This window comes from Lithobates pipiens, unplaced genomic scaffold, assembly GCF_037356315.1.
Source record: "Lithobates pipiens isolate NorthernLeopardFrog02 unplaced genomic scaffold, aLitPip1_a1.2 Scaffold_22, whole genome shotgun sequence".
In the NCBI taxonomy this organism is placed as follows: Eukaryota; Metazoa; Chordata; class Amphibia; order Anura; family Ranidae; genus Lithobates; species Lithobates pipiens.
Genome location: NW_027507784.1, coordinates 20,401,547 through 20,415,438, shown reverse-complemented (window position 1 = coordinate 20,415,438; position 13,892 = coordinate 20,401,547). Strand labels below are relative to the sequence as shown.

The 13,892-nt window shown below is 44.3% G+C and overlaps 1 protein-coding gene and 1 long non-coding RNA gene across 2 annotated transcripts in view; one reads left to right on the top strand and one right to left on the bottom strand.

Annotated features, from left to right (window-relative positions):
* Positions 1–13,892, bottom strand: part of LOC143923384 (uncharacterized) — a 931,140-nt gene that overhangs the window by 727,240 nt on the left and 190,008 nt on the right. The window lies entirely within an intron of this gene.
* On the top strand, positions 6,048–10,833 carry LOC143923380 (uncharacterized). The gene is made up of 2 exons (XR_013261722.1): positions 6,048–6,697; positions 8,576–10,833. It is a non-coding gene; the product is annotated as an uncharacterized LOC143923380 (long non-coding RNA).

Genomic DNA, 13,892 nt, shown 5'->3' with positions numbered 1-13,892 from the left:
AAAACACCTACTGTTTCGTGGTTTGGGAGAGCAGCGATTCTTAAAATGAACATTCTCCCACGGTTCTTATATCTCCTACAAACAATTCCAATCACCCTTCCCCCCACTTTTTTCGCGACGTTCAAAACTCTCTGCTCCCAATTCGTCTGGGCTAACAAAAAAGCTTGCATTAAATGGGAGACCCTGACTCTCCCCAAATTACGTGGGGGTCTGGGAATCCCGGATATACGCAAATATCATTGGGCATGCCAACTGACCAGAATCGTAGACTGGCACCTACACAGACGAAACAAAGCTTGGGTGGCGATTGAAGAGGCATTTGTTCAAACACCGATACATTTACTCCCTTGGACAGGCACTGCCTCACTACCGACAGCGATCTCAGCACACCCTTTGATTAGCACCACACTTAATACATGGGAAACGGTTTGCCGGCGTACCAAAATCTCCTCCACATATGGCCCGCTCACCTCCTTAGAGCACAATCCGGACTTTACCCCTGGTTTTCAAGCACCCTTTACCACTGACGACAGAACCAGAGAATACGTTCACGCAGGGTCCTTCTTCGACAACGGTAGAATGCTTACATTCCAATCTCTACTGACTAGATTCCCGGACAGAAGGATACCTTTCTTTAATTTCTTGCAAATACGACATTTTTTACTCCAGAAGTCTCCAGCTACTACGTGGTGCAGGGAACTTACCCCGTTTGAACAACTTTGCACTAAAACAACTCCACAGAGGCATCTTGTTTCTGAACTCTACACTACTTTCTTTCCTACCACAAACGACTCAGTGACATCACTACGTACAAAATGGGTGACAGACACGGGTATGGACCTTACACACGACGATTGGGAACGAATACTAATAAATATTCACAAGGGTTCTAGGAATGTATCAGTACAGGAAAATGGTTTTAAGCTCTACTCCCGATGGTATAGGACCCCTGATATCCTGCATACCTTCTACCCTTCGGTTCCTTCAGTTTGCTGGAGATGTGGTACAGCTAAAGGAACCATCCTGCACATCTGGTGGGAATGCTCAGCACTTCGTCTGTACTGGCAGACGATCCACCAACTTATCTCTACCATAACGACTTTCACACTAGATTTCACACCGGCCCAATACTTACTTCATCATACGACCTTGTCTCAGCGCCATTACAGAAAGTCAGTTATAATACACTTAGTCAATGCAGCCAGGATGTGCATTCCAGTTTATTGGAAATCAACTACGACCCCCTGTGTCAAGGATTGGCTACGTAGAGTAAACAGAATAATGGAAATGGAAGAACTCACGCATCGAATCCTTGACACATCACCCACATTCACTAACACATGGGCATGTTGGAAACACTTCCAAACAACGGAAGACTATAAGCGGTATATGGGTGATTAAAGACTTAGCCTGAAGGCCGTTCCCATTTGATGTCTTAGTGGTCACCACAGGTCATGATCGTGTCAGGCAATGTTCTTAGCATACAAACTTGTACCTACCCTCCCCTTTCCTTTTCTACCCTCCCCTCCTTCCCCCTATATAATGATGCTGGACATCATATGTTAGACTTAGTATTCTAGATACTCACGGTAGTGCAACCTAGAACTGCAGCGCCCAATTAGTGGAACTGTAGTGGTATTCTATCAACTCATTCATATCAAACTGTACGGAACACTCCGGTCGCTACCTTCTTATATCTGGTTACAGATTAAACGGAGTTAGGTGTTGAAACTTTTTTATTTCTAGAGAGAAGAAATATGCTAGAGCTTCTTAACAATTCGTAATATTGTTTTAATAGAAATCTTTACTGCTATTGAATTGGCTTGTTTGTAACAAATGCTATGTACCTGCTGTTTCTGCTGTATGTTATGATCTTCTTAATAAACAGATTTTTCAAAAAAGCATAAGGGTCAAGGACCGGTACTGGGTGGCAACGTACTTAGACCCCCGGTACAAACACAAAATGGCGGAAATGTTACCGCCGTCGCAGAGGGCTGTCAGAATGCAGCACTTCCAGGCCTTGCTTCGAGAAATGCTGCATTCTGCTTTTGCGTGCGCTGGCAGAAGAGCAATTCCCACTCCCAGAGAAGGATTTGCGGGTACCAATCCAACAGCGCCTGCAAGAAGAGGCCGGTTTGAAGATGTGTTGGTGACTTCGGATATGAGGTCATTCTTTCAGCCGACCCATCGACAGGTGTCATCCGGATCCAGCATCAGGGAATGCCTAGACCGTCAGGTGTCCGACTACATCGGGTTAACGGCCGATGTGGACGCTCTGAGGAGTGATGAACCCCTGGACTACTGGGTGGGCAGGCTTGACCTCTGGCCAGAGCTTGCCCAATTTGCAATGGAACTGTTGGCTTGCCCCTCATCCAGTGTCCTGTCCGAAGGGACGTTCAGCGCAGCAGGGGGGATCGTGACCGATAAGCGTACTCGCCTAGCTCACGACAGTGTTAACTACCTCACATTTCTAAAAATGAGTGAGGCATGGATCTCAGAGGAATTCAACACATGTGACCAGTAGACCATGTATATGTCTATAAACATTTTTTTTAATCGAGCACACAGACCTTCTTTCTTCATCATTTGGCTCACTTCCTTGTCCCAAAAAAAGCACACCGTACTATATGCCCGTACCCTCCTCTTTGAAGAGGTTGAGCGGTGTCATATTTCTACTGGGGCTGCTTATTATGAGGGGCTCCCACCATCCCTGTGCTGTGCTGACATCCTCCTGGGGCTGTACCTCTGCTGTGCATATTATGAGGGGATCCCACCATCCCTGTGCTGTGCTGACTTCCTCCTGCGGCTGTACCTCTGCTGTGCATATTTTGAGGTGCTCCCACCATCCCTGTGCTATGCTCATTATGAGGGGCTCCCACCATCCCTGTGCTGACTTCCTCCTGGGGCTGTACCTCTGCTGTGCATATTTTGAGGTGCTCCCACCATCCCTGTGCTATGCTCATTATGAGGGGCTCCCACCATCCCTGTGCTGTGCTGACTTACTCCTGGGGCTGCTTATTATGAGGGGCTCCCACCATCCCTGTGTTATGCTGACATCCTCCTGGGGCTGCTTATTATGAGGGGCTCACACCATCCCTGTGCTATGCTCATTATGAGGGGCTCCCACCATCCCTGTGCTATGCTGACTTCCTCCTGGGGCTGCTTACAGTGCAGGTGTCAGTACTGTATATCACGGTGCTGATGTCAGTGCTCTCTGTCACGGTGCTGCTGTCAGTGCTGTATATCACGGTGCTGGTGTGAGTGCTTTATGTCACGCTGCTGATGTCAGTGCTCTCTATCACGGTGCTGTTGTCAGATGACTCTATCACGGTGCAGGTGTCATTGCTGTATGTCACGCTGCTGATGTCAGTGCTCTCTATCACGGTGCTGCTGTCAGATGACTCTATCACGGTGCAGGTGTCATTGCTGTATGTCACGCTGCTGGTGATCATCTCCTGCACCCTCTTCTTTGCCTACTCTGGTCCCTGACCTTCCCTCTCCTCCATTGCCTTCATGCGCTCCACAGTCCTGAATTGTCACAACAATTTCCCATATAAAAAAAGAATGCTTGTAGTTGTCGATCCCAGATTCACCTCATACATGTGTTATGTCATTGGCCATGTGATGGGACTATGTTTGCACAGCTATTAATTATTTTGTGGCTGCAAATTTGACCTGTAGGTTTGCGAAGTTCGCCTCCCATTGAAGTCAATGGGGCCCGCCGCGAACATTCCGGTTCGCAAACTATCGGCCGCATTCGTGAAACGTCCCGTCGGAAGTTCGTCCATCACTAATATCCAATATGTATTCTGCTACATACAGTATTTTTGGTAAAATATCACAATAAGTGTATATTTATTGGTTTGTGCAAAAGTTATAGCGTCTACAAATTAGGGGGTATTTTTATGGCATTTTTATTTTTACTAGTAATGGCGGCAATCAGCGATTTTTAGCGGGGCTGCAACATTGCGGCAGACAGATCGGACATTAAGTGACACTTTTTGGTGGACCTATGACGCTAATACAGTGATCAGTTCTAAAAAAAATGCACTGTCACTGTATAAATGACACTGGCAGAGAACAGGTTAACATCAGGGCGATCAAAGGGTTAAGTGTGCTCCTAGGGAGTGATTTCTAACTGTGTGGGGAGTGGCTTAACTGGAGGAAGAGAGATCTGTGTTCCTGATTAGCTGGAACACAAGGTCTCTCTCTTCCACACTAACATAAAGGCAATCTGCCTCTCCAGTGAACGATCGGTGGGTGCCGCTGATTGGCTCCCGCTGTGTCCAATCACAGCAGGAGTGGGACATCATCAGCACGTGCATGCTCCAGACCCAGAAGACAAAACAATGTACAGGTACGTTGTTTTGCGCAGCTGGCCACCCTGTGGCAGTAAATGTGCGGTGGGCACTCCGGTAGCACTTAAAATCGCATCCGTCGGCGGAACGGTGCCAAATTAGGGCACCTAAAAATCTCCATAGGCAATGTTTAAGCCTTTACAGGTTACTACTGTAGTTCCGGGCTCCTGAAGAGCATGCACTATGTTTTTGTCAATTTAAATGTTCCTAAGACCATAGTTGGGTTTTAGGGTTAATTACAGTAAATGATGGTCTCTGTATCAGTTTGGCTGGACTGTATTGTGTTCTGCCTGGTCATAGGTGTAGGTGTCACCTCTGACAGGCATTGGAACGCAGTCTGGTTGGACGCATTGGGTACTAATCTCTCTCTCTGAGCCAACCAGTGGGTGTGTTGTCTCGCTGTGTATTCTGGGAGAGGGTACTTAAGGTACTGAAGTCACGTGGTTCTGGGTTCCGGTCCAGAAGTATGTTCTGAATCCCTGGTCCTCCTGACCAGCCCCCAGAGGCCTTAATGGCCTGGGGTGTGGATCCATCCATTTCCGAGTCTCGGGGCCTGGCTAGCCCGAGGCACAGTAACTAGAAGGAGGGTGCCAAAGGTGGTCCGGTGCCGCCTCAGTTTTGGAGAGGCCCAGCAACTGAGAACGCAACCAGGGGAGGACTCTTCAGAAGAGGGTCACACATAGGGCTGGCTGCTCGGTAAGAGCCTGGAATCTAAACTGGAAAGGACACCAAGGTGAATCCACATTCTTACGGTATCGCCGGTTTCATCCTTCAGTTACAACCAAGTCTGTGGCAGAGACTTTTCTTATTCTAAAGTTCTAAAACCAAGTCTGTGGCAGAGACTATGCTTATTTGAATCACCTGTTGGTTGCTAAGTCCACAAAAAGGGGATTTATCCGATAGCTGCAACATCCAGTTGTGAATGGCTATTCCCTGGACTGTATAGAGAGACATTCAAGTGTCAGCAGTTTCAAGAGTACCTGAGCTTTACTACCCCTACCTTCTATTCCCTACTGAGAGACTGAGTTCTGTTCAAAAGTGGATTCAAGGGTCGGTCTCTACAGTTTATTGGGCCATCAACCTCAGGTAACCCCTAGACGAGCGCGAGGTAGAGAAGGTAAAGGTAAGCCCAAAAATAACCAGCCGCTCCTTCGGGGTCAGTGCTACACTACTTTAGAGTTACACGCCAGTTCTGGTGCTAAAAGTATTGCCCTCGTATTGACGCTTGACATTTGCAGCAATAGCTCGCATGTGTGGTGTGATCACCATTTACATGCATGCAGGATCTATATGAGTGTTCACATTTGAGTGTGAGCACGGGGGAATGGGGGCCTTTAAAAAAAAATATATTATTTCAATATGTTTTATTGAATTTTTTAACACCGTCCCTTACTATTTTTTTTTTTTACCAACATGATTGCTTTTACAAGGGATAGATAACGTCCCTTGTAATCACATGGGCTGTGATAGGTTCTCTTTATGGAGAGATCTGGGGTCTACTAGACCCCAGATCTCTCCTCCGGCCTTCAATGCAGCCGATCAGACACAGATCGGTCTGATCAGCTGCTTTACCCTTAGCAGCCAGGTAAAGAGGGAAAAGAAACCGGATGTGACAAAATCCTCATTGCTGCCAATTTCTGATGTCACACAGTGGAAGGAGCAACTTTATTTTCCCCTACAGCATGCCCAGAGTCGGACACGGCTGGTCACATCCCTACCGGGTTCCCCGATCTCACAGGAGAGCCCATTAATGGCAGAGGTGGGACCCCCTTTTTACTGGCCGGCCCAACAAATTTATCATGTTCATTGCTGCAGAGATGACCGAGATATCACCCTTCCCCTCTGAGGTTGTTTATATACGTATGGCGGGCGAGAAGTGAATATTGGAATGGCCCAGGATTTTACATTGTGGTGTGCTCTCTATACTTCACAGTGATTGTATTAGAAGGGTGATCCTTTTGAGTTGTTTTGACTTTCTTTTTTTACATTTCATTCTATAAGAGAGAGTTACAGGTCATGTCTTGCAGTTGATTTGCTTGTTTGGTCTTTAATAACTGGTTTCTCCTTTTGTTACCAGATACTCAAGAAGCATGTTGTGGGATTCTTCTCCAGTTCCTCGGAGGAAAATTATAGCTGGTTGATGGCAATAGCTAATCGTCATGCTAAAAAAGTTAACACCTGTTATATTGGCAACAGCGGCTTTCATTATTTCATGCGTGATGTGCAACAATGTACATTTGGGATCCTCTATCACACCATGACCCGGGGGAGGATCAATATTACCGATGTGAAAGATGCCATCTATGACAAACACTTGGAATACATGTCTTCCCACCTTAGTATGTACAAAAGAGCAACTTCTCACATTTTCCTATGTCATGCTACCCTGTTTCTCCGAAAATAAGACCTAGCGTTATTGTCGGTGATGGCTGCAATATAAGCTCTACCCCCCAAATAAGCCCTATCCTGTCTCCCTGAAAATAAGCTATACCCTGAAAATAAGACCTAAAAAGACTTTAACTAGGGCTTATTTTGGGGGTAGGGCTTATATTGCAGCCATCACCGACAATCATGCTAGGTCTTATTTTGAGGGAAACAAGGTAGTTGTTGTAAATTTCTCATTAGAAGGTAGAACATAGTAGAAGTTTTATAAGATGAGGGTGTAGGAGTTACGTTTTGTTTCTACAGCAATGCAAGAACCACATGCCCTATGGACACAATCCAATCCATGCTGGGACATAGAACACCATCTATTGAATTACTTTTCATCTTGGATTGAGTAAGGGAAGGTTACAACCCTGTTGGTTCATTCTTTTCCATTTGTGACCCATTGGGGAGAATTACCTTCACTTCCTGTCCTATAGCCAAACAGGAAGTGAGAGGAAATCCCTTCAAAGTGAGGGAATTCCTTTGGGGACCCCCAGGTCACCAGAACTAGTGTCCCCATTAGAAGATTTCCTCTCTATTACTTTTCTGGGGACAACCCAAAATTTGGGATTTTCTTTTACTCTCACTTTCAATGGTAAACAGGAAAAATGGAGAGGGGAAATCTCCCTAATGGGGACGCAGACAGCAATAAAAACTGACAAAGGTTCTAATCCCACTGTTAAACTTTAAGCTTTAGCACCTCTTTTATTTAATTCCCTATGGGGCCAATTCTTAAACGTCTCATATACATATAAAAATCAAAATTTTTCTTTTTGCTAGAAAAATCCCCAAACATTATATATATATATATATATATATATATATATATATATATATATATATATATATATATACACAAACATATATACATACACACACACACACACACATATATATATATATATATATATATATATATATATATATATATATATATATATATATATATAATCTTTTTTTTTTTTAGCTGAGGCCCTAAGGCCCTATAGAATAAAATGATGGTTGTTTCAACTTTTTTTGTCACACGGTATTTGTGCAGTGATTTTATAAACACAATTTGCTTTGGAAAAAATATATTTTAATTAATTTTATTGGACACAAACACTATATAATACCCATTTTTTCTTTGGTAAAATATAAAAGATGATTTTACGCTGAGTAAATTGATGCCTAACATGTCAAGCCTTTACAGGTTACCAGGTATGAGCTATACAGAAGATCTAGTGCTAGAATTATTGCTCTTGTATATAATGTTGTATAATGGAGTGTAGAGGTGGGCGGGGAGTCTACTGACATCACGACTCCACCCACTGAGCCCTGGAAAACAGACCCACCCACAGAATCTGCAGTTTTTCGGGTCCCATAGCAGACAGAGGGGAGACATTTGACAGACAAGAATACATGCAGGAGGCATCTATATCCTTCTAGATAACCAATATTGCAGTAGTTTAGAAAGGATGAGAGCGGGTTTACATCCACTTTAACAAATGTAAAGTAGAGGATATTCCAATTTGGCTGTAAAAGTGAAAATACACTTTAAGGTAACAAAACTCATTCTTTACACACTACTATTGACTAATCACTATCTCGGTCAGCATCCTTGGCCAGTAAGAATGTATGGCATGCAGCCATAATGTCTGTTTTGCCAATAACAATGTCCTGAGATCTTGCCATGGCAGACTGGCTGCTAAATAATGTATGTGCATCTCTTGGTGCATGGACCTCAGGCCTGCAATTTTTTATTTTTTATTTTTTGTTAAAGAATTAACAGAACTTCCTTCTTTCCTCAGAGAAAAATGTGATTGTGGTGATCGATGATGTGGTGGACAGCAGTGATCAGGAGAAGACCCGGATCCTGGAGACTCAGCCCAGTATCAGGAGATTGGCCAGGGATCTGATCCTCATCAGTAAACAGGACAAGATGAAGGGTGGAGACTTAGTCCCCTTTCACACTGGCGGAACGTCCAGTTTCCCCTTTAAGTCTTTATTTCGGTGATGACATGTCCACTGACATCTGACCCGGTCCGATCCACCAAAAGCAGACGGATGGCCCTACGTCCAGATCCGTCGCTGGCGGATCGGATCGGGTGAGATCGGATGAAAACGGACATGCTGTCCGAGGCGGATCCGCTTGCATGGAGTCCGCCTCTGTCCACCGGCTCAGTGGAGATCAACGGAGAAATCTCCTGCTGAGCCGGTGGACAGAGGGGGACTCCATGCAAGCGGATCCGCCTCGTCTGAATGAGGCCTAAGAGCAGCCTTTCACAACCTTTTCAACACAGAGGAACCCTTGAAATAGTTCTCCGGTCTCAGGGAACCCCCTGCTAAAAATTAGAAATCAACAACTCATGATACATTAGTGTGATGGTCAGTGGGAAGAATGTTCCTTACACTTGCGGTCATTGGGAAGAATTATCTCCTTACTTATAGTTAAAAAGATCAATGGTGTCGGTGGGAACTTATCTGAGAGGCAGAAATTGCCCAATACTGAAGGAACCCCTACAACCTCTGGAGGAACCCTGGTTGAGAATCACTGCCTTAGATGATACAAAAACATGCAGACTGTCCTGAGGAGTGGAAGATGTTAAAAAAAATATTTTTGATGTTTATCTTCTCGAATATAGTGTAATGAAGTAAAAAATAATGAGTCCTATGTAAGAAATGTGTAATATTTTTAGAAAGTACCCACCACCTTTAGGGCCTGTATTCATGGGCTTTTGCTTGTGACAAAACGAATACTCTCCCTGAACATACAATGGAAATCCAACAGCAGCTTAACCCTTCGCATCTAAGGGTAAAACAAATGGTAATGCCTAAGCACAATTTTGCAACTTTGACATGTGTTAGTAAAACTGTACATATTGTCAGGACTATTGGGGTTAAAAGAATATTGAAGGCCTATGAATATCATATTATTTTCACCCCCCTATTTTTGTGAATATGAGAGAACCCATTTTAAATTGTTTTCTTTTCTCTTCTCTCTAAAGTTTGAGTTCATGCTTTTTTCAAGAGTGCCTCACAAGGAGACTGTTGTAAGCCTTGTCTATATTTTTATCCCAGGTTATAAATTAAGAGCCTCTGACACTTAACCTCCCTAACGGTGATCCCGAGTCTGGCTCGGGTTGGGATTTTACTATCATAAGCGGTAACCCCGAGCCAGACTCGGGATCTCGCTGTGTGATCAAGCCATCCTCCGCTCGATTCACACAGTGCCCGAGTGCCGCCGAGCTCCGTTCCCTGCGACGTTACGACGCACGGGAGCGGAGATTGGCGCCAAATTCAAAAAAGTAAAACACACAAAACACACACAGTACTGTAATCTTACAGATTACAGTACTATATAAAAACATTACACACCCCCTTTGTCCCTAGTGGTCTGTCCAGTGCCCTGCATGCACTTTTATATTATAAATACAGTTTTTTCTGCCTGAAATTTGGAGATTGTCCATAGCAACCAAAAAGTGTCCCTTTATGTCAAAAGTGATTTTAGACCAACTAGAAAACAGCGATAATAAATTATAATCACTTGCAGAATTGAGCGATAGCGATTTGTGGAGAAATTTGTCATCAAACACTAAATCTAATGACAGCGACAATTCTGCAAATGAGCAAATTTCAGTGTTTTTGGATTTGATTACATTATTGAATAATTTTTATTATTATTTATTATATTATAAACTTTATCATACCCGGGATGTCTGCTAGACTCTGGTTTGAACAGATTTAAGTGAGTTATTCCTAAGAATTACAGGACTACAATATAAAAACGCCAAATTTCCATGCAAAATAATTGTACCGCTTTCAGCACCTAAAACCAGAATGAATCACACCGCCAGGGAGGTTAAAGATAAGGAGATTGTCCTCTGGCAGTGTTTAGACTGATGCCGCGTATACACATGATCGGACTTTCCAGCAGACTTGGTCCAGCGGACCAGAATCCGTCGGGCAATTCGATCGTGTGTGTGGGCTCCAGCAGACTTTTCTTTCCCAAAAGTCAGACGGACCTAGAAATAAAACATGTTTCAAATCTTTCCGACGGACTCGAGTCCGGTCAAAAATCTGGTCGTCTGTGTGCTAGTCCGCAGACGAAAACCAACGCTAGGGCAGCTATTGGCTACTGGCTATGAACTTCCTTATTTGAGTCCGGTCGTACGTCATCACGTTCGAATCCGTCAGACTTTTGGAGTGATCGTGTGTGGGCAAGTCCGTTCGTTTTTGAAAGTCCGGCGGACCTCCGCTGCAAAGTCCGTCGGAAAGACTGTCGGATCAAGTCCGTCGAAGAGTCCGATCGTGTGTACGCGGCATTAGAGACTTATAATTCCAGAAGTGAGCAATGAAAGAGAGAGCTTATTCACAAATGAAACATTGTATTATTACATACAGTAGTATTGTTATTATATTGAAGTACTTATATACATAATTAAGTGAATAATTTTACATACCTTGGTTTATGTAGTTTAATAATAAAAAATTTTTCATAATATTTTCTTAATCTATTGTTTGGATATTCATAAAACCCATTAATTATTATATTATTATTATACACGATTTATATAGCGCCAACAGTTTACACAGCGCTTTACAATGTAGAGGGGTGACAGCACAATTACAGTACAATACAGAAGGTACAGGAGGGCCCGGCTTGTAGAGCTTACATTCTAAAGGGAGGGGGTGGTACAAAAGGTAATAGATGCGGGGAATGATTTGTTGGGGGGGGGGGGCTCGGGGACAGTTGTTAGGTGGGGGTGGGATCGGCTTCCCTGAATAAATGAATTTTCAGAGATCTCCTAAAGGTGGACAGGGTAGTGGCTGATTGGATAGACCGGGGCAGGGAGTTCCAGATGATAGGAGAGGCTCTGGATACCCTGTTTCCCCGAAAGTAAAACATCCTCCGAAAGTAAGACCTCCCACCAGGTTTCCCTCTCGCAGAAATATAAGGCATCCCCCAATAAGGCATCCCCCGATAATAAGACATCCCCCGATAAAAAGGCTCCTAAAGCTACCATAAGGCGTCTGACTCTTCTGGACCATAGCGGTGGGCACTGCCACGCAGCTCACTGATTGACCGCAGCTCAGCCGGAGCTGTTCAGGCAGGTAGGTGCGAGGTCTCTTTAAATCAGTGAGCTGGGGCTGGCTCTCTGAATAACGAGTGACGCCACCCGTCATCAGAGAGCCCATCCTGCCGCCAGCACAAGCTGTCACCTTCTGCCGCCTGCTGCTTGCTCTGCCCTGACGGAGTCTGGCTGACTCACAATTAGACAGTGAGTCGTCCTGGGCAGGAGTCGGGCACATTGTGTGGAATCTGGCCTCCACAGACACAGGGGTGACTGAGGTGGGGGGGGGGGATGTCTGGTGAAGATGGGGGAGGGAGAGACTAAATAATCCACTTGCACATAGGTGGGTGAAGGGGGACTCACTTAAAATGACACAGGGTGGATTTGAGGGGGGGGGATCAAAATGGCACAGGAGGATCAGAAGGGGGCAGAATCAATAAATGTGTACCCTATTCATCTTAATGGAAAAATAAGACATCCCCTGAAAATAAGACCTAGCACATCTTTGGGAGCAAAAATTAATATAAGACACAGTCTTATTTTCGGGGAAACAGGGTAAGACCTGAAGGGAGTTAGAGAGCAGGAGGTCCTGGGAGGAGCGGAGGGGACAATTTGGACCATATCTGCAGATGAGGTTGGTGATGTAGATGGGGGCGATGTTGTGGATGGCCTTGTATGTTGTGGTTAGTATTTTGAATTTTACACGGTGGGGGAGGGGAAGCCAGTAAAGGGATTGGCAGAGAGGGGCAGCAGTCACGGATCGATTAGTGAGGTGTATGAGTCTAGCAGCAGCATTCATAATAGACTGAAGGGGGAGGCGCCTGCTTAAGGGTCAGCCATCAAGGAGAGAGTTGCAGTGGTCAAGGTGGGAAATAATCAATGAGTGAACGAGTTGCTTTGTGGTGTCATTAGTCAGGAAGGGTCGAATTCTGGAGATGTTGTGGAGGTGAATCCAACAGGATTTAGCCAGTGATTGGATATGGGGGCTGAAGAAGAGGCCCCCAGGACCCCGGCATGTGTAGAGGGACCAATGGTTGTGTTGTTGATCTTAACCACTTCAATACTGGACACTTATACACCTTCCTACCTAGACCAATTTTCTGCTTTCAGCGATGTCGCACTTTGAATGACAATTGTGTGGTCATGCTACACTGTACCAAAACTAAATGTGTTTTATTTTGTTCTCACAAATAGAGCTTTCTTTTGATGGTATTTGATCACCTCTGGGATTTTTATTTTCTGCTAAACAAATAAAAAAAGACCGAAAATTTTGAAAAAAATATGTTTTTTTTTGTTTCTGTTACTAAACTTTGTAAATTAGTAAGTTTTCTCCTTCGCTGATGGGCACTGATGAGGTGGCACTGATGAGGTGGCACTGATGGGCACTGATGATGGGCACTAATATGCGGCACTGATAGGTGGCACTGATATGCAGCACTGATGGGTACACATAGGTGGCACTGATAAGTACTAAAAGGTGGCATGGATGGGCACTGATAGGCGGCATGAATGGGCACTGATAGGCGGCATGGATCGGCATGGGAGGGCACTGATAGGTGGCACTGATTTACACTAATAAATGGTACTGATGGATGTCACTCAGTGTCAAACAATAATGCCTTTCAATCAGTGATGCCCATTGTGGGCACTGATTGGCATCCATTGTGGGCAATGGCATCCCTGGAAGTCCAGTCGCTGTAAATCTGAGGGGTAGATCTGAAATGAGGGGAAGCTCTGCTGATTTTATCATCCAATCATGTGCGAGCTAAAATTCTGCTTTTTATTTTCCTTGCATGTCCTCCTCGGATCTACAGTGACTGCACTTCCAAGTGCACTTTCAGTGCAAAGTGGATTTGCCTTTCATAAATAACCTCCATTGTGTAATAAGAACTTGTAATAGAAATGTGATTATCATTTCTATTCCCATATATTTGATATTTGAAAATATATGAATTTTTGTATTATCACAAAATATATTTTGATATTATTTTACACTGAAGTTTTAGTTAATAAATATATATTTTTGGCATATCATTGTTATCACTTTTCTTCA